The 20,489-nt window shown below is 38.9% G+C and overlaps 1 protein-coding gene across 5 annotated transcripts in view; it reads right to left on the minus strand.

Annotated features, from left to right (window-relative positions):
* The window catches only part of IP6K1 (inositol hexakisphosphate kinase 1), a 68,256-nt gene that overhangs the window by 39,987 nt on the left and 7,780 nt on the right, over positions 1–20,489 (minus strand). For 3 of the 5 annotated variants that reach the window (XM_012522683.3, XM_058288574.2, XM_058288575.2), the window contains exon 2: positions 9,744–9,895. The exons of the other annotated variants lie outside the window; for them this stretch is intronic. The gene's annotated coding sequence lies outside the window, so the exon portion shown is untranslated. The remainder of the gene's footprint in view (positions 1–9,743; positions 9,896–20,489) is intronic. 5 annotated transcript variants of the gene reach the window in all.

The following is a 20,489-nucleotide window of genomic DNA, read 5'->3' on the forward strand; positions in this document are numbered from 1 at the left end:
GAAAATTACCCAACACATTTTATGAAACCAGCATCACCCTAATACCAAAGCCAGACAAAGAGATACAAGAAAACTTCAGACCAATCTCTCTAATAAACATAGATACAAAAATTCTCAAAAAAAATACTTGCACATAGAATCTAACAGCATATCAAAAGATTTGTACACCACAACCAAGTGGGATTTATTCTTGGTATGCAAGCATGGTTCAACATAAGAAAATCAATTAACATAATATACCATATTAGCAAATTGAAGGGAAAAAAAACACATGATCATCTCGATGAATGCAGAAAAGGCATTCAGACAAATTCCAGCATCCTTTCTTGATTAAAACACTTTCAGGGAAGCGGATTTAGCCCATTGGATAGGGCGTCTGCCTACCACATGGGAGGTCCAAGGTTCATACCCAGGGCCTCCTGACCCATGTGATGAGCTGGCCCATGCGCAGTGCTGATGTGCGCAAGAAGTGCCATGCCATGCAGGGGTGTCCCCTGCATAGGGGAGCCCCACGTGCAAGGAGTGCTCCCCGTAAGGAGAGCCACCCAGCACAAAAAAAAGTGCAGCCTGCCCAGGAGTGGCACCGCACACAAAGAGAGCTGATGCAGCAAGATGACACAACAAAACGAGACACAGATTCCATGTGCCACTGATACCAGCAGATACAGAAGAACACAGCGAATGGACACAGAGAACAGACAACTGGGGTGGGGGGAGAGCGCAGGGAAGGGGAGAGAAATAAATAAAAAATGAATCTTAAAAAAAAACACACTTTGAAAGATAATAATAGAAGGAAAATTTCTCAATATAAAGGACATACATGAAGAATCCACAGCCAACATCGTATTCAATGGCGAAAGGTTCAAAGTTTTCCCACTAAGATCATGAACAAGACATGGATGCCCACTGTCACCATTGTTATTCAATATTGTGCTAGAAGTTCTAGCTAGAGCAATTAGTCAAGGGAAAAAAGCATCCAAATAGGAAAAGAGGAAGTAAAACTCTCACTATTCACAAATAACAACATGATCCTGTATTTAGGAAATTCTGAAATGTCTACAATAAAGCTAAATGAGCTAATAAATGATGGCAGGATACAAAATCAACATGCAAAAATCAGTAATGTTTCTATACTAGTATGGAACAATCTGAGGAGGAAATCAGGAAAATATTCCATTTACAATAGCAACAAAAGACTCAAATACCTAGGAATCAAATTAACCAAAAATTACAGGACTTATATTCAGAAAACTACAAAACAATGTTAAAAGAACTCAAAGAAGACCTAAAAAAATGGAAAGTCATTCCATGTTCATGGACTGGAAGACTAAATATCACAAAGATGTCAATCCTATCCAAAGTGATTTATAGATTCAATGCAATACCAATCAAAATTCCAACAGCCTATTCACAGAAATAGAAAAGGCAATTACCAAATTCATTTGAAAAGGAAAGTGCACTCAAATAGCCAAAAGCATTCTAAAAAAGAGCGACGTGGGAAGAATTTCACTACCTGACCCTGAACAATATTACATAGTGGTCAAAACACCATGGTATTGGTATAAAGATAGACACATTGATCCGTGGAACAGAACTGAGAGTCCAGAAATAAACCTTCACCTCTATGGCCAACAGATTTTCAACAAACCTACCAAAGCCATGTTAACAGGACAAAACAGTTTCTTCAACAAATGGTGGGGGACATATGTGGCTTAAGCACCTGGCCTCCAATCTACCAATGGGAGGTCCAGCACAGAGAGCCGATGCAACAAGATAATGAAACCAAAAAAAAAAAACAGAGACACAACAAATCAGGGAGCTGAGGTGGCTCAAGCAACTGAGTACCTCTCTCCCACATTGGAAGGTCCCAGGATCAGTTCCCGGTGCATCCTAAAGAGAAGATGAGAAGACAAACAGACACAGAAGAACATGAAGCGAATGGACACAGAGAGTAGACAGCAAGCACAAGCGGGGGGAATAAATAAAATAAATCTTTAAAACAAAACAAAAATGGTGCTGGAAGAACTGGATATCCATAACCAAAAGAATGAATGAGGACCCCATCTCACTCCCTATATAAGAATAACTCAAAATGGATCAAAGACCTAAATATGAAAGCTAGGACCATAAAACTACTAGAAGAAAATGTAGAGAAACATCTTAAAGACCTTGTGATAGGTGGTGGTTTCTTGGACCTTACACCCAAAGCAATAGTAACAAAAGAAAAAAACAGATAATTGGAACCTCCTAACAATTAAACACTTTTGCACCTCAAAAGACTTTGTCAAAAGGATGAAAATATGTGGAAATCACATCTCCAATAAATACCCACATTATATAGATACTACAACTCAACAGTAAAAAGACAAATGACCCAATTAAAAAGTGGGCAAAATAAAAAAATTAATTTTAAAAATGGGCAAAAGACTTGCATAGACATTTGTCCAAAGACGAAATATGAAAAAGAAAAAAAAAAATTAAAAGAAACACAAATGGCAAAAAAACACATGAAAAAACATTCAACATCACTAGCCATTAGGGAAATGCAAATCAAAGCTACAGTGAGATATCATTTCTACTAGTGGCCTAATAGAATGGCCACTATTAAAAAGACGGGAAAGTACACGTGTTGGAGAGGATGTGGAAAGGTAGGAATGCTTATTCACTGTTGCTGGGAACATAGAATGGTACAGCCACCGTGGAGAACTGTTTGGCAGTTCCTAAAAAATTCGAATGTAGATTTGCCACGTGACCTGGCAATACCACTACTAGGTATATACCCAGAAGAAATGAGAGCAGTGACAGAAACAGACACCTGCACACCAACAATCATAGCGGCATTATTCAAAATTTGCCAAAAGATGGAAACAACCCAAGTGTCCATCAACCAATGAATGGATAAACTGTGAAGTATACAGAAGATGAAATATTATCAGCTATAAGAAGAAAGGAAGTCATGAAGAATATGACAACATGGATGAACCTGGAGGACATTATGTTAAGTGAAGCAAGCCAGACACAAAAGGACAAATACTGTATGACTACGCTATTATGAACCTAAATATATTTTGTAAACTCATGGAGTTAACAACTAGGTATAGGTCACCAGAAAACAGAATGAGGATAGAGAATGGAAGGCTGGAATTTAATTGTGTAGAATTGGTAAAAAGTTTGCTTGTCTTTGGAAATGAATAGAAAAGGTAAAAGCACATCATAGTGTTTGTAATTAGCAGTGCTAATATTTGGTTTAAACGAAAATTCTAAGGTCAAGTACATTACTAGAAGGAAAGATAAAAAATGTAATATGGAACTGTATAGCATAGTGAAACTTCATGTGAAATAAGAATATAGGTAACATTGCATATATAAGAGTTTTTGAAACTGAACAAATTTTTGTTAATGTTTAAAGTTGTTAATATCAGGCAAAAAAAAGTTATGCCTAGTGAAAAAATAAGACACACAGTACTACATATTGCATGATTTCATTATATAAAATGTAAATACAAATCAATTTATAAAGATGGAATTATATTAGTGGTTATGTAGGGTTGGGGAAGGATAGCAGGATTCAGAGGTGATGGCTAAGGGGTGTGGAGTTTTTCTTTTTGGAGTAAAATTGTTCTAAAAATGTTTGTGATGATGAATGGACAACACTGTGATTATACTAAAAGCCATTACTTATACACTTGGGATAGATTGCATGGTATGTGAATATATTGCAATAAAACTGCTTTTAAGAAAAACCAGCAGGGAAGCGGACTTGGTCCAGTGGTTAGGGCGTCTGTCTACCACATGGGAGTTCCGCGGTTCAAATCCCGGGCCTCCTTGACCCATGTGGAGCTGGCCCATGTGCAGTGCTGATGCACGCAAGGAGTGCCAGGCCACGCAGGGGTGTCCCCCGCGTAGGGGAGCCCCACGCGCAAGGAGTGCGCCCCGTAAGGAGAGCCGCCCAGCGCGAAAGAAAGTGCAGCCTGCCCAGGAGTGGCACCGCACACACGGAGAGTTGACACAAGATGACGCAACAAAAAGAAACACAGATTCCCGTGCCGCTGACAACAACAGAAGCAGACAAAGAAGACGCAGCAAACAGACACAGAGAACAGACAACCAGGGCAGGGGGGGAGAAGCGGAGAGAAATTAATTAATGAATTAATTGAAAAACTACCATGAGGTGGTGAGGTGGTGAGGTGGTGATCAACACCACTGAATTATCTACTTGAAAGAGGTTAAAAAGGGAAACTTTATGTTGTATATATATTACCATAACAAACGTGTTTTCTTAAAAGATTTTAAAAAAACACTATTACACATAAATTTAAGAAAACAAAATTTACAAACAAGAATGATATGGAATGGAAGGATAAGCAACAATTTTAGAGAAAAAGAAAGGAGACTGGTATCTAGGAAACAAGACGTCAGCTCTGTAACTTTTCATTTCTTTTAAAAAAATCCAAACCAAATATGGTAAAATGCTAACATATTTAAACCTATGTGGCAAATACATTAGTGTTATCTTACTCTCCGAACTTTCATTTCATAAAAAAAAGTGCTAAAAAGCCTGATGTCAATAAACAGTAACTAACATGCAAGAATGTTACAATGGCTCCAAAGTGGGATATGAATACCCCCATGGTCTCCTGAGAGTTTGCAAGAAAATATTAGAACATTTTAATATGTTTTCTTCACTTGTCCTCTAAGTACACTCTCTCTTGGTTTTCCTGTTACTCAGTCTACTTTGCTGGTTCTTCCTCTTCTTCCAAACTTCTTAATGTTGGAGGGCCCAGAGCACATCCTTGGTCCTCTCTTATCCAGCTAAATTTTCAGTCTAGTCCTTTCTCTTGAACACCAGATTCATGTATCCCACTGCTAACTTAAGTCTAGAAAGTCTAATGGACATCCCAAATTTAACATGGCCAAAACAGAACTCATCTCCACACAAAACTGTATCCATCTACTACCTTTCCCAGCCCCAAATCCACTTTTACAGTTGCTCACCCCAAAAACTTAGCAGTCAAAAATTGGAAACAACCAAGGTGTCCATCAACAGATGAATGGATAAACAAATTGTGGAGTATAGACACAATGGAATATTATTCAGTGGTAAGGAGAATCGAAGTCGTGAAACATATGACAACATGGATGAACCTGGAGGACATTATTTTGAGTGAAGCAAGCCAGACATAAAAGGACAAATACTGTATGACTGCCCTATTATGAACTAAATATATTATGCGAAATACATATTATGTGAAATATAAGTATGGGTAGAATTGCATATATAAGACCGTCTTTCTTTGAAGCTGACCAAATGTAAGCTAATAGTACAAAACGTTAATATCAGACCAAAAAAAACCAAAAATTATACTAAGTGAAGGAGACCAGACACAGAGTACACATATTGTGTGATTCCATTTATATAAAATGTAAATATAAATCAATTTATAAAGATGAAAGATTAGTGGTTATGTAGTCTGATGAAGCAATGCTAAAGGGTGTGGAGTCTTTCTTTTTGACGTAATGAAATTGTTCTAAAATTTTTGAGATGATGAATGTACAACATTGTGATTATACACTTTGGATAGAATAGCCATAAACAGCAGCTATGTACAGTAGGGGGAAGAATAAAGAGATTGAGAGGTGAGGAATTTTGTTTGTTATTATCACTGAAATAATGAAAATGCTCTAATAATGATTGAAGTGATGAATGCACAACTATGTGATTACAGCAAATACCACTGATCATACACTTTGGATGAACTGTATGTTTATCAATATGTATCAATAAAATTGATTTGTTAAATAAAAAAAGAAAAACTTGGCAGTCATTCCAATCCCTCTCTTTCTCTTATATCCTATATCATGCTCTACCTTCAGAACACACCCAGAATCCAACTACTGCTCACAGCCTCCACTGCCACCACCCCGGTGTGATCACCAGCACCTCTAATCTCCTAACCGGCCTCCATGCTTCTACGCCCCTCTGCAGTCTGTTCTCAACAGCAGCCACAATGACTGCTAAGCTGAGAGTGAGAGCCTGTGACTTTTCTGTTTTAAATCCTATATGGCTCCCATTCCACTCAAAATAAAAGCCCAATTCCTGATCAGAGATTAAAAGGCCCCAAAAGAGTGCCATCCCCACCAACCCTCATTTCCTACCCCTCTCTCCCTTGCTTTTTACCCCTTTATAGCCGCACTGGCCTCCATGCTATTCCTTGGACACATCGGGAATATTTCTACTTCCGGGTCTTTGCACTGGTCATTCCCTCTGCCCGGAACATTCTTCCCCTAGGTACCCACGTGCCTAATTCCCTCACCTCCTTCAGTCCTTGTTGAAATGTCTCCTTCTCAATGAGGCCTACCTTTTTTTATCTTAAACTGGAACCCCACCTGCATTCTTCAACCCCCTTAATTTGCTCTTTCTCTTTTTTTTATAGCACTTATCCCCTGGCATTTATATACTTTACTGACACATATTTTACTTATTTATAATGTCTGTTACTAATCATTTATTATGATGTCAGCTCCATGAACTGAGATTAGGAAGGGTGGAATGTTCTGTTCACCAACATATTATCCTAAACATCCAGAGCAGTGCCTGGTTTATAGTAGCCATATAATAAACATAGGTGAATAAATGAATGAATTAATGAATTAATTAATGTTTATGGTATACATAATAGATGTGTGCAATAGCATAAGAATACAACATGAAAAAATGGTGTGAGTAGATAATATATGAACAAGTGAACAGGGACAAGTTCTTTTTTCTTTTTTCTTTTCCTTCTAATCTAGGGCTACCAACAGGAAACATGGCTTTGCAGAGAACAAACTATGTTGGTCACCTAACAGAATTCTAAATCAAATAAAGGGAATGCAATTCTGCATTGACTCTAAAAAAATCTGCTGTATCAAATTTGCTATATTAAATGTACCTGGATAAGAATAAGAAAAAGCAAAATACTACTAAACAAAATATGGAAGAAAAAAGAGCCTATGAGGAAAAGTATTAGACCATTTTTATTAATGATACAAAAGAGAAACAAGGGGGGGAAATCAGGTAAATACACAGTATCATTAACAAAGAATAAACCAAATCCATATTTAAGAGACACAATATAGGTAGTTTTCTTTTTTCTTTTTTTTAATTCAACAATGTAGCAAGTCTAGAAAGTGGCAATGAATAAAAAACCCTGGGAAAGAAAAAAAGTGTAAGCAGGTATAGTGGCAAACAAAGTCAGGGCCATTTTAAGAACTAGGAAGGTACTGTCTCCACAGCAAGAAGACAACAATACCTGGTCACCAAGTTCTTATCATTGGTCAGGGCCACACTCAAAATTCAGAACAGCTGGCATGTACTCTAAGAAGCTAGGTTTGAATTCCAAATTCTGTGGCCAATATACTTTTATAAACTCAGAATAAGCACTCATGTTTGATAAAGAGAAGCATTCTTAGTGCTGTCACATTTCACAGATGTATTTGAAAATTCCCTCAAAATTTCACAAAAATTGGTTTATATCCAATATTTCTGTTGCTTCTAAATTTAAATACATTCACTTAAGCACTAAAGCATTATGCAAAGAACCATGAATTTTGTGTGATCTATCTATCTTTTTAAAAAAGATAATAAAAATCTAAAAAATCTATGAAATGTATTTTTTCAAAAATTTAATTTAAACTTGGTAAGTAAGGAATGCGAAGTAAAGTTTTGGCAATAGTATTATGTGTCTTTGGATTGTTTTGCTTTTTTTTTTTTACTGTCTGATAAAATTCAAAGAAAAAAGAGCAAAGTCATTCTAACTGAAAAGAACACAATGAACTGATAAGTTACTCTAAGAAAAGAACCTACAAAGCTTGGGTTCCACAGCTCTGGACTTTATGAAAACTAATTTCTAACCAATTTCAGAAATAAGTAAGCTGATACGGATTCTGACAGGAAAAGAATACCAAAACACTTTCAAATGCATGAACAAAAACATACTGCAGAAAACAAAGACAAAAGCATGTTTATTCTTTAAAGCACATAACGAAAGGAACCTAAATCTCTTGTAAGCTGAAGTCCATTCTTGCCTTTGCACATGAGACTGTAGGCACTGATGCACAATAGGTACACTTTATGAGGATGAGAGGTAACAACGCCTTCCCCTCAGTTGTATATATTGTTTCAAGCAGGTCCCCACAAACCTCTTCTCTGAAAGAAGGAAAATATAAAGAATGCTCTCAGATAAGTAGGGCTGCCAAACCCATTCTGCCTTTCCAAATCACCAAGGACTGGCATATCCCTTACTTGGAAACCAGAAATGTACTCAGAGGTTGGGAACAATCAAGGAGGTTTGAAACACACGGAGCGGGGGAAAGGCTTAATGTCCTCATTAAACTGTTGTCCTCAGAGATGAAGCATTAAGACTCCTGGGTCCCATCCCAGGAGTGAGGAACACAGTGGCATGCTAAGCCACCTGGCTGAGAGCAAACAAGAAGCAAGAAGAAAAGGAAACTTGGCAGGGGGCCTCAGATGTGCCAGCCCATCAAGGAACTGCTAGAACAGAATTCATTGAGGACAAGGAGAGGATCTAGAGGTCCCATGAACCCTTCTCCAATTTTAACTTGATTTCTAAAGATTAAAAGCCTGTGTTTTCCCAAATACATTTTTTAGCAAAGATCCTTCAAAAAATGTCTCTCAACTGTGATAAAAATAAGTAAAAAGTGAAAAGAGATGATTTAAGGAAAGAATTTTAAGAATATAGGCTCAAAATGATACAGGAGAAATGAAAGTCAGAAAACCTCAAAAGAAAGGAGAAGCAAAGATGCCCCATCCCTTCTCCCTGAATTTATCCTTCAGATACATTCTCTGCTGATAATTTGGACAAGATTGTGTCTTAACAAAAAGACAGAGGAATACCTGTGCTGTGACTAAATATTCAGTGTGGGAGAGCCATACCTGAATCAGGTAAGTCTCTGCCTAGCATATTTACAACTGAATCCAAACATGGTCAAACCCAGAAAGCACCAATGTAGAAGGATGGAAGAACTGGTTCTAAAAGAAACACAAAACCACAGAACACTTAAAATGAGACTATCTAAAATCCAACATCCTTTCACGATAAAAAGACTCAGAAAACTAGGAACAGAAGGGAACTTTCCCAACATGATAAAGGACATTTATGAAAAACCCACAGTGTGTATCATACTCAATGGTAAAAAGATTTGTTCTTTAAATCAGGAACAAGAAAAGAATACCCATTGTCACCAGTGTTACTCAATATTGTCCCAGAAGTTCCATTCAGAAAGTTCTATCCAGAGCGGTTTGGCAAGAGAAAGACAAGACATCCAAATTAGAAAGAAGAAGTCAATTTATCCCTATTCGCAGATGACATGACACTATTTATATAGAAAATCCCAAAGAATCTACAGGACAGCTACTAGAGATCATGAACAAATTCAGCAAAGTTGCAGGGTACAAGATAAACACACAGAAGTTAGTTGAGTTTATATACACCAGTAATGAACAATCTGAAAAGGAAATCAAGAAAAATAATTTCACTTACAATCTCAAAGAATAAAGTACCTAGGAATAAATTCAACCAAAGAAGTGACAGATTTGTACACAGAAAACTACAAACATTGCTAAAAGAAATTAAAGAAGACCCAAATAAATGGAAAGACATACCATGTTCATGGATTGGAAGATTTAATATTGGCAATGTGTCAATATTGCTGAAGTGATCTTCAAATTCAATGCAACCTACCAAAAATCCAGGACCTTGGACTTCTGGGAAGATGGCACTGGAGTTGGTAGGCAGTGCTCAACTCTCTTACAAAAACAATGTTAGAAAGGCAAAAGGCTGTCTGGAGGAGCTTCTCTGGGGATCTGCAGACCAGGAGAGCGCTGCACATAGCCCTGGAGAGTGAGGGACACAGAGACAAAGAAGCCTAAATGAAAACCATGAGATACTAGCCCCAGTGGTAGGGCATGCACCCATCCCTTCAAAGCCAACAGCCTGGATAAAACCTTTGGCTCACTGCAGCCATCCGAGAGGGGAAAAGACATCTTCCTCCCTGGGAAGAAGGAGAGTGAAGTGAAGGATGAAGAGTGTTTTCTCTTCAGTGAGTTTGGCCAACAAAGCCCGCTCTGAATCTCAGCACTGGCCAGACGAGAATCACAGGCAAGTGGAGGCTGAAAGAGACTCCTCTGTGGAAAGATTCTCTGAAGAGCGCCATCTTCTGGCAGGTTGAGAAACTGAAGGCGGAAACCCTATTTGAAGGAGTCTCTGATGGCCAAAACCTCTTGGATCTGATCTGCGTCCCATCAATGGGTCCCTAGCCCTTTTTTTTTTTTTAAGATTTATTTTATTTATTTCTCTCCCCTTCCCTCCCCCATTGTCTGCTTTCTTGTGTTCATTTGCTGTGTGTTCTTCTATACCGCTTACATTGTTAGGTGGCACTGGGAAACTGCATCTCTTTTTTGTTGCATCATCTTGCTGCATCAGCTTTCTGTGTGTGCGATGCCACTCCTGGGAAGGCTGTGCTTTTTTCACACAGGGTGGCTCTCCTTGCAGGGCAGATTCCTTGCACGTGGGGCACCCTTATGCAGGGGCACCCCTACATAGCATGGCACTCCTTGCGTGCATTTTCATTATTTCAATAATAATAAAAACAAAAAACAGACAAGAATATTCTCCACCTCTCAATCTCTCTATGCTTCCCCTACCATACATAGCTGTTATCTATGGCTATTCTTGCACATGTATTTATTTATTTTAAAGCAGTTTTATTGAGATATAGTCTTATACCATATGATCTATCCAAAGTGTATAATCCATGGCTTCTGGTAAAATCACAATGTTGTGAATTTATCACCTAGCCCTATTTTGATAACTTAAACTGGGCAATTTTAAAGACTATGAATAAATTGAGCCAAAAATCAAACAGCCATGAAATAAAACTCTAGGCAAGAGAGACTGTTCAAGAGTAAATTTGGCCCAGCCCAACAAGATGGCACTGTCTGCGTTGCTGCATCCCTACTCCAAACTGTCTCGGTTCCCTAGTGGTCCTTCAGTGCAAAGTTCTATGTTCGGGAGCTGTCACATAGCAGTCCTGACTGGTTGAAAGTTAGCCTGACCTTTAGCACCACCATCTTTCTGTGGGGCTATCTTATTACCAAAATAATGAAGATGTTTTAGAGTATAAAATAAGAAATGGGTTGAAATAAACTTTTAAAATACTAACACTGTATGCTCTGTATAGTGATTACAACAGTTCCTCTGAGTTCACTGATCTTTCGCATAGTAAATGTAAATGAAAAAATTGCATGTGAATATATAAATTTAGCATTTGTGTTGCATCATGGGAAAAAAAAAAGAATAAATTTACCAGCCTAATCATATGCCTAGATATCAGCAAAAAATTACAAGCCATACTAAGAAACAGGAAGAAATGGCCTAGTCAAAGAAACAAACCAAAACTCCTGATGAGACATAGGATTTAACAGAACTAATCAATGATGCCCACGCAAATTTTCTAAATCAATTCAAGGAGTTGAAAGAAAATATGACTAAATAGATAAATGATATTAAAAAGACACTGGGTAGGTATAAACAATAATTTGAAAGCCTGCAATGAAAAGTAACAGAGCTTATGGGAATGATAGGCACAATGGATAAGATTAAAAATATATTCGAAAGAGACTTCTAGAAAGATGGAGGTTTAGAGAGACACAGGACTCACTTTGCTCCTCCAAAAAACAGCTAGAGGACAGGGAGAATCAGTCTGGAAAAAAATGTTTTAGGGGCGGCGGACTTGGTCCAGTGGTTAGGGCATCTGCCTACCACATGGGAGGTCTGCAGTTCAAACCCCGGGCCTCCTTGACCTGTGTGGAGCTGGCCCATGCGCAGTGCTGATGCGTGCAAGGAGTGCCAGGCCACACAGGGGTGTCCCCCATGTAGGGGAGCCCCACACGCAAGGAGTGCGCCCCGTAAGGAGAGCCACCCAGCGCGAAAGAAAGTGCAGCCTGCCCAGGAATGGTGCCGCACACACGGAAAGCTGACACAACAAGATGATACAACAAAAAGAAACACAGATTCCCGTGCCACTGACAACAACAGAAGCAGACAAAGACGACGCAGCAAACAGACACAGAGAACAGACAACCGGGGTGGGGAGAGGGGAGGGGAGAGGGGAGGGGAGGGGTGAGGGGAGGGGAGAGAAATAAATAAATAAATAAATCTTAAAAAAAGTTTTAGGGCACCAGGGGAATGCTGAACACCACCCAGAAGAGAGAGGGGCAAAGGAAAACAATCTCGATGGGAAAACCCTGTGAGTAAAAGCTGCAGCTGCTGGCATTCATTCCTCTACCCTCAGAGCAGACAGCTTTGAATTCTCCAACCTCTGGATGGCAGCTACAGACAGAGGAGGACACAAGGGTCTACCTCCCCAGGAAAGGGAGAGAGAGGGACACAGCCTAGGTAAAATGAACAAATTTCCAGAAACACAGAAATAACCCACAATGACTCTATAAAAATACAAAAACTCAACAAACCAATCACATTTAAAAAGATTGAAACAGTCATCAAAAATCTCCCAAAAAAGAAACGTCCAGGACCAGATGGCTTCACAGGTGAAGTCTACCAAACATCTCAAGAAGAATTAACACCAATCCTGTTTAAACGCTTCCAAAAAATTGAAGAGGGGGGAAAATTCCCCAACACATTTTATGAAACCACTATCACTCTAATACCAAAGCCATATAGGAGTAAGAGGGCTTCTCTGCTGTGTAGGTAGGGAATTGGAGGCCAGGGTTTGGGGGAACTAACAATGGACACCCGGAAGGACGTGCAGCCTCCAAAGCAGCAGCCAATGATCTATATCTGTGGAGAATGTCACACAGAAAATGAAATAAAATCCAGGGATTCAATCAGATGCAGAGAATGTGTATACAGAATAATGTACAAGAAAAGGACTAAAAGATTGGTGGTTTTTGATGCTTGATGAAACGTGAATTCAGGATAACATCTTCGCTTGTATTTGAATTTATCATTAATGTGCCATATTGTTATATTGATTTTGATTAGCATACTTTATGAATACAACTACAAATAAACAATTTCATTTTATTTTATTATTTTAAACCATATTGTATTTAGATATCTGTTAATACTTTGTATAAATAAATCATTTTTTGTTGTTCAAAAACAAAAGCCATATAAACATACAGAAAATTACAGAATAATCTTTCTAAAGAACATAAGATGCAAAATTTCTCAACAAAATACTTGCAAATTGAATCCAACAGCACATCAAAAGACATATATCACGATCAGGTGGGATTTATTCCTGGTATGCAAGGGTTGTTCCTTACAAGAAAATCAATTAATGTAATAAACCACATTAACAAATTGAAGGAAAAAAAGTGCATGATCATCTTGATCGATGCAGAAAAGGCATTCAACAAATTCCAACATCCTTTCTTGACAAAAACACTTCAAAAGATAGGAATAGAAAGGAAGTTCCTCAATATGATAAAGGGCATATATGAAAAACTCACAGCCAATATTATACTCAATGGGAAAAGATTGAAAGCTTTCCCTCTAAGATCAGAAACAAAACAAGGATGCCCACTGTCACCAATGTTATTCAGCACTGTACTAGAAGTTCTAGTTAGAGCAATTAGACAGGAGAAAAATAAAAGGCATCCAAATAGGAAAAGAGGAAATTAAACTTTCACTGTTCATGGATGACATGGTCCTATATTTAGAAAATTCTGAAATATCTATAACAAAGCTATCTGAGCTAATAAACAAGTTCAGCAAAGTATCAGGAGACAAGATCAACATGCAAAAATCAGAAATATTTCTGTACACTAGTACTGAACAATCTTAGGAGGATTATCAGGAGAAAAAATTTCATTTACAATAGCAACAGAAAGACTCAGATACCTAGGAATCAATTTTACCAAAGAAGCACAGGACCTATATTCAGAAAACTACAAAACCATTCTAAAAGATATCAAAGAAGACCTAAAAAAGTGGGAAAACATTCCATGTTCATGGACTGGAAGACTAAATATCATGAAGATGTCAATCCTATCCAAACTGATTTATAGATTCAATGCAATAAGAATCAAAATTCCAATAGCCTTTTTTAATGCAATGTAAAATCCAATTATCAAATTTATTTGGAAGGGTAAATAGCCAAAAATGTCTTAAAAAAGAAAAACGAAGTTGGAAGACTCTCACTTTCTAACTTTAAAGCATATTTACTTAGCTACAGTGGTAAAAGGAGCATGATATGAGCATAAAGATAGACATGTTTACCAAGAGAACCGAATCAAGAACTCAAAAACAAAATCTCACATCTATGGTCAAGTAATTTTTGACAAGCCTGTCAAATCTACTCAACTGGGCCAGAACAATCTATTTCCAAAGAGGAAAAATAAATGGCCAAAAGGCAAATGAAAGAATGTTCAACATCACTATTCGGGAAAAGCAGATCAAAACTACACTGAAGGAAGCGGACTTGGCCCAATGGATAGGGCAGCCGCCTACCACATAGGAGGTCTGTGGTTCAAACCCTGGGCCTCCTTGACCCGTGTGGAGCTGGCCCATGCACAGTGCTGATGCGCGCAATGAGTGCCCTGCCACTCAAGGATGTCCCCAGCATAGGGAAGCCCCACGCGCAAGGAGTGCACCCCATAAGGAGAGCCGCCCAGCGTGAAAGAAAGTGCAGCCTGCCCAAGAATGGCACCACACACACGGAGAGCTGACACAACAAGATGACACAACAAAAAGAAACACAGATTCCCAGTGCTGCTGATAAGGATAGAAGCGGTCACAAAAGAACACACAGTGAATGGACACAGAGAGCAGACAAATGGGCGGGGAGAAATAAAAAATAAATAAATCTTAAAAAAAAAAGGAAGCAAATAGAAATTCTGGAGCTAAAGAACACAAAAGCTCATATTTTAAAAAATCATTAGATGTGTTCAGCAGAAAATCAGAGCATGCAGAAGAAAGAATCAGCAAACTTGAAGACAGCACAATTGAAATTATTTACTCTGAGCAGAAAAAAAAAAAAAAGAACAAAGCCTAAAGAACCTGTGGAACACCATCAAGTGAGCCAAAATATACATCATAGGTGTTCCCGAAAAAGAAGAGAAAGAGACAGAAAGTATTTGAAAAAATAAAGGACAAAACTTCCCAAATTTTATGAAAGAAGCTCATAAACTATAAAATCAAACAGACCCACACCAAGACACATTATACAAATTGTTGAAAGACAATGAAAAAGAAAATCCTGAAAAGCAACAAAAGAGAAGTGACTCATTTTGTACAAGGAACCCTCACTAAGATTAACTGATTTCTCAAGAGAAACTATAGAGGCCAGAGGCAGTACGGTGATATAAAGTGCTGAATGAAAAAAACCTGCCAAACAAGAATTCTATATCTGATAAAACTATTTTTCAAAAATGAAGGGCCCCACTCCAATCAAGATGGTAGAGTGAGAAGCTGCAAGGCTACATGCCGCTACGGAAGACTTGAATAACCAGCAAGAACTGGCAGAAACATCTTTCTTAAAGCTCCAGAAAACAGGTAAAGGTTGTAGTAAAAGGCTGAACACCAAATAAAAAAAAAATGCCATTTCAGACTCTGTCTAATTGTTCTAAAGGATGAGCTTCCTTCCTCAGGGATGGTTTCTGACAAATTCGTTTTCACTATGACATACTCTCCAGTTTCTTTGTGTATTTTGTAATTTTTTGTTGCGCTTTGGACATTCTGAGGAGTATCTTGTTATTCCTGCTCCTCTAGAATTTTTAGGGTTTTTTTATAGAAGGGCTGGAGTTGTCAATATTTGACTTTTCCAAACTACTATTTTTCCTCCCAAATGCAGAAGGAAAAGATAAAAGAGGAAGAAAAAACAGGTATGGTCTCTCTAAGACTCTGCTGTTTTTTACCAGGGGGAGGGGAGTAGGAGGTGGAATAATGGCCACCTTGTGGCCTGCCCTAAGGAATTAGGACTGCCAATCCCCAGGGTCACATAAGACAATTCCTATACTACGTCTCTTAGTATTTACATATCCTGTCCACTGAATTCATGGCCACCCTCAGAGCTAGCACCCCAGCAATTTGAAGTAACTCATCAAAAGCCATGATCAGGGATCAGAAATCATACCCTTGGATTTTGGAGGCCTAGGTTCTTTCTTTTTTTTTTTTTTTAAAGATTTATTTATTTATTTAATTCCCCCCCTCCCCCGGTTGTCTGTTCTCTCTGCATCTTGTTTCTTTGTCCGCTTCTGTTGTCATCAGCAGCACGGGAAGTGTGGGCGGCACCATTCCTGGGCAGGCTGCACTTTCTTTCGCGCTGGGCAGCTCTCCTTATGGGTGCACTCCTTGCGCGTGGGGCTCCCCTTCGCGGGGGACACCCCTGCGTGGTGCGGCACTCCTTGCGCACATCAGCACTGCGCATGGGCCAGCTCCACACGGGTCAAGGAGGCCCGGGGTTTGAACCGCGGACCTCCCATGTGGTAGACGGATGCCCTAACCCCTGGGCCAAGTCCGTTTCCCCCCTAGGTTCTTATGTACCACCCAGATGCTGGCAACCACCAATGTTTCTGGTCTCTATGGATTTACCTATTTTGAATATTTCATATAAATGGAATTATACAATATATGACCTTGTGTCTGATATCTTTCATTTAGCATATGCTTTCAAGTTTCACTCACGCTGTAGCATGTATTAGTTCTTCATTCCTTTTTATGGCTAATAATATTCCATTGTATGTATGCACCACATTCTGTTTATCTATTTATCTACTGATGGATATTTGGGTTGTTTCCACCAGTTGGCTATCATGAATGCTGATATGAACATGTGTGTACATGTATTTGTTTGAGTAACCCTCAGATTCTTGATAAGGATTTTTACTGTCAATAAGTTTTACAAATTTGGGCCAGTATTTCAATAAGGACCACATGATGGCACTAAGGTGCAGAACCACACAGGTTACATTTTCCCAGGTAAAAAGATTACCTACTCATAGCCCAATTTCCCAGGTATCATGCCAGGGCAGAAAGCTATTTAAAAAAAAGAACGAATGCCTACATTGAACAGGTGAAGAAACTAAAGCTTATAGAATATAAGCTGATGAAAGCTAGAGTAGAAAAAGAAGCTGTATCTGACCCACTTTATAATAGGCTCTGAATCTAAGTGCCCATCTGAATTCATGGCAAGTATGAAATGTCATATTACTTTCCTTTTTAAAAAAGAGCTTTTCAGGGAAGCAGACTCAGCCCAATGGATAGGGCGTCCGCATACCACATGGGAGGTCTGCAGTTCAAACCCTGGGCCTTCCTGACCCTAGTGGAGCTTGCCCTGACATGTAGGGGCATCCCCCGTGTAGGGGAGCTGCAAGAACAAGAAGTGCGCCCTATAAGAAGAGCTGCCCAGCGCGAAAGAAAGTGCATCCTGCCCATGGATGGAACCGCATACACGAAGAGCTGACACAACAAGATGACACAACAAAAAGAAACACAGATTCCCAGTGCCACTGATAAGGATAGAGGCGGTCACAGAAGAGCACACAGCAAATGGACACAGGGAGCAGACAACTGGGGGGGAAGGGGAGATAAATAAATAAATCTAAAAAAAAAAAGGGAAAATACGTAGGGATTCAGAAAATACTTCACAAATCCATTGTATTATCTTAGTATTTAAAACAAAAAAGAGCTTTTCATTTTAAGGAAAATGTAAGTAGTTTTATTTTGTATTAAAAATTATTTAAATGTTCTAATTTTTTATCTGGATGGTAGTAGTAGTTACACAAGTATATACCCATGTAAAAATCATCACACTGTGTGCAATTTTAAAATTCCACTTTGCATTTTATATATCAGTTGTTTTTCATTTGTTTAGGCGGTATCAGGGATTGAACCCAGGATCCTGAACATGCAAAGCAGGCACTCAACCCTGAACTACACCTGCTCTGTTTCGCTTGCATTTTATACATCGATAAGAAGCTACATAGGGGGTGGATATGGCTCAAGCAGTTGACCAACTGCTTCTAACATGAGAGGTCCCAGGTTCAGTTTCCGATGCTACCTTAAAAAAAAACAACAAGCAAAAAAACCAACTCAGAGCAGCCAATGTGGCTCAGTGGTTAAGTGCTGGCTTCTCACATACGAGATCAGGGTTAAATCCCCAGCCCTAGTACCTAAAAAAATAGAAGCTATGTATGAAGAAAAAAATTTAACAGTACAAACTAATCAACTAAGGAGGAAAAACATCTGTGTTTAAACCAACACTGGAATACAGGCCCTATCATGATAAGTAGGGTGTTGCCTAAGCATTGCTACTCCCTGTCTATGTGGCCTGAAAAACTCATTCTCAGTTTGCTCAAATGTAAAATAGGTATAGTACTACTTGTCTTATACGGCTGTAAAAAAAACATTACTGGGGAGTGGATGTGACTCAAGCAGTTGGGTACCTGCTTTCCAAATGGGAAGTCCCAGGTTCAATCTCTGGTACCTCCTAAAAAACAAAAACAACAAGCAAACAAATGAAAAAACTATCTCAAGGGAGTCAATGTAGTTCACTGGTTGAGCACCAGTTTCCCACATTTGAGGTACTGGGGCTCAACCCCAGACACCAATACCTCAAAAAAAAAAAAAAAAGGCATATACACACACACATGCAAAACATTACTTCTCTTAGTCACAGTTATTTTTAAAAAAATAAAAAAACATGCAGACCAGGAAATAAAGATTCCAATAGAGTGAAAGGAATATTACATACAGGTCCTCTCTCCTGACAATAATAAATACAGTAAACTATAAATAAAATATAGAAAGTTAAAATAATTAATAAACTGACCCCTAAAGAAACAGTATTTAAAGAATAATTATCAGGAAGCAGATTTGGCCCAAAGGATAAGGTGTCTGCCTACCACATGGGAGGTCCAAGGTTCAAACACAAGGCCTCCTGACCCGTGTGATGAGCGGGCCCACGTGCAGCGCTGATGTGCACAAGGAGTGCTGTGCCATGCAGGGGTGTCCCCCGCGTAGGGGAGCCCCATGCACAGGGGAGCCCCACGCGCAAGGACTGCACCCCATAAGGAGCTGCCCAGCATGAAAAAAGTGCAGCCTGCCCAGGAATGGCACCATACACACGGAGATATCAGCAAGATGAAGCAACAAAACGAGAACAGACACAAGCGGACACAGAAGAACACACAGCAAATGGACACAAAGAGCAGACAACTGGAGGGGGGGGCACGGAAGGTGAGAGAAATAAATAAAAAATCTTGAAAAAAAAATAAAGAATAATTATCTCATAAAACAACTCCCATACGCGTTTCATTCATTTTAAATCCTACCCTACCTTCCTTTCAGAAAATGTCATCTTGTCAGTTTCAAAAGATTTGACTTAATTCCTTAAGAGATTTGGGAAACTTTAAAAGAAGATTCTGATATCCAAGTTATTGGAAACTAGTTACTGATCACTGGCCTAAGAAGTTGTATTTGTCAGGGTTCTCTAGGGAAACAGAACCAACAGGAGATATCTGTCACTAGCATGAGATTTTATAAAGTTTTCTCACACGACTGTGGTGAAGCACAAGTCCAAATTCCGTAGGGCAGATTGTAAACTAGGGGCTCTGATGAAGGTCCTTGATGAGTTCCCAGGAGATGCTGGCTGTCTGAAGGAGAGATGGGAATTCTCTCTCTGAATACTGAAATAACTTCCCCTTTTAAGGTCTTCAACTGATTGGTTGAGACGTCACTCACAGCAATCTCCTTAGTTGATTATAGATGTAACCAGCTATCTATGAGATCAACTCACTGATGATTAAAGTCCATGAAATGCCCTTCTATTACAATTAGCCCAGTGCTTGCTTGACCAAACAACTAGGTACCATTACCTGGCCAAGCTGACACATTAGCCTCCCCATCTCAGAAGTCATTAGTGGAACAATGCAATATTCCAAACTGCGTAACAGGTAACATGTAGAAATGACCTTTGATGGAGGAGATTTAAATGAGTACTCATCACCAAAACTACAGGCTGCTGTCCCAGTGATTAAAACCTGGGACTCTGTTTGTTATCAGCTCTGTTAAAAGCTAGGACCCTCTGTTATTAGTTTTCAAATTCCACACATGGGGAGATCATCAGACAAGGAGACCTCAAGCTCCAGAGATTTAAATTACTTCACCTATAACACTTTAAAATAGAGAACTATGTACCACATGACCAACCATCTAAAGACAGTGCCCACTGAGGTGAATGGGCCTGGAGACTTACAAAGGCACAAATCACCAAGGCCAGGCTCCCCAAGAGATCAAAGATGAATTCTGTGATTATGTGTGGATGACCAAGAACCCTTCTGGACTGTATCAATTAACAGAAATCTATAAATATGACAAGTAGTGAAGCAAACTCTGAAACAAACAGAAGCAGGGGTCTAGTTGCAACAGTTCTAGTAATTTCAATCTCCCTGACACTACTAG

This window comes from Dasypus novemcinctus, chromosome 26 (assembly GCF_030445035.2).
Source record: "Dasypus novemcinctus isolate mDasNov1 chromosome 26, mDasNov1.1.hap2, whole genome shotgun sequence".
NCBI classification, from domain to species: Eukaryota; Metazoa; Chordata; class Mammalia; order Cingulata; family Dasypodidae; genus Dasypus; species Dasypus novemcinctus.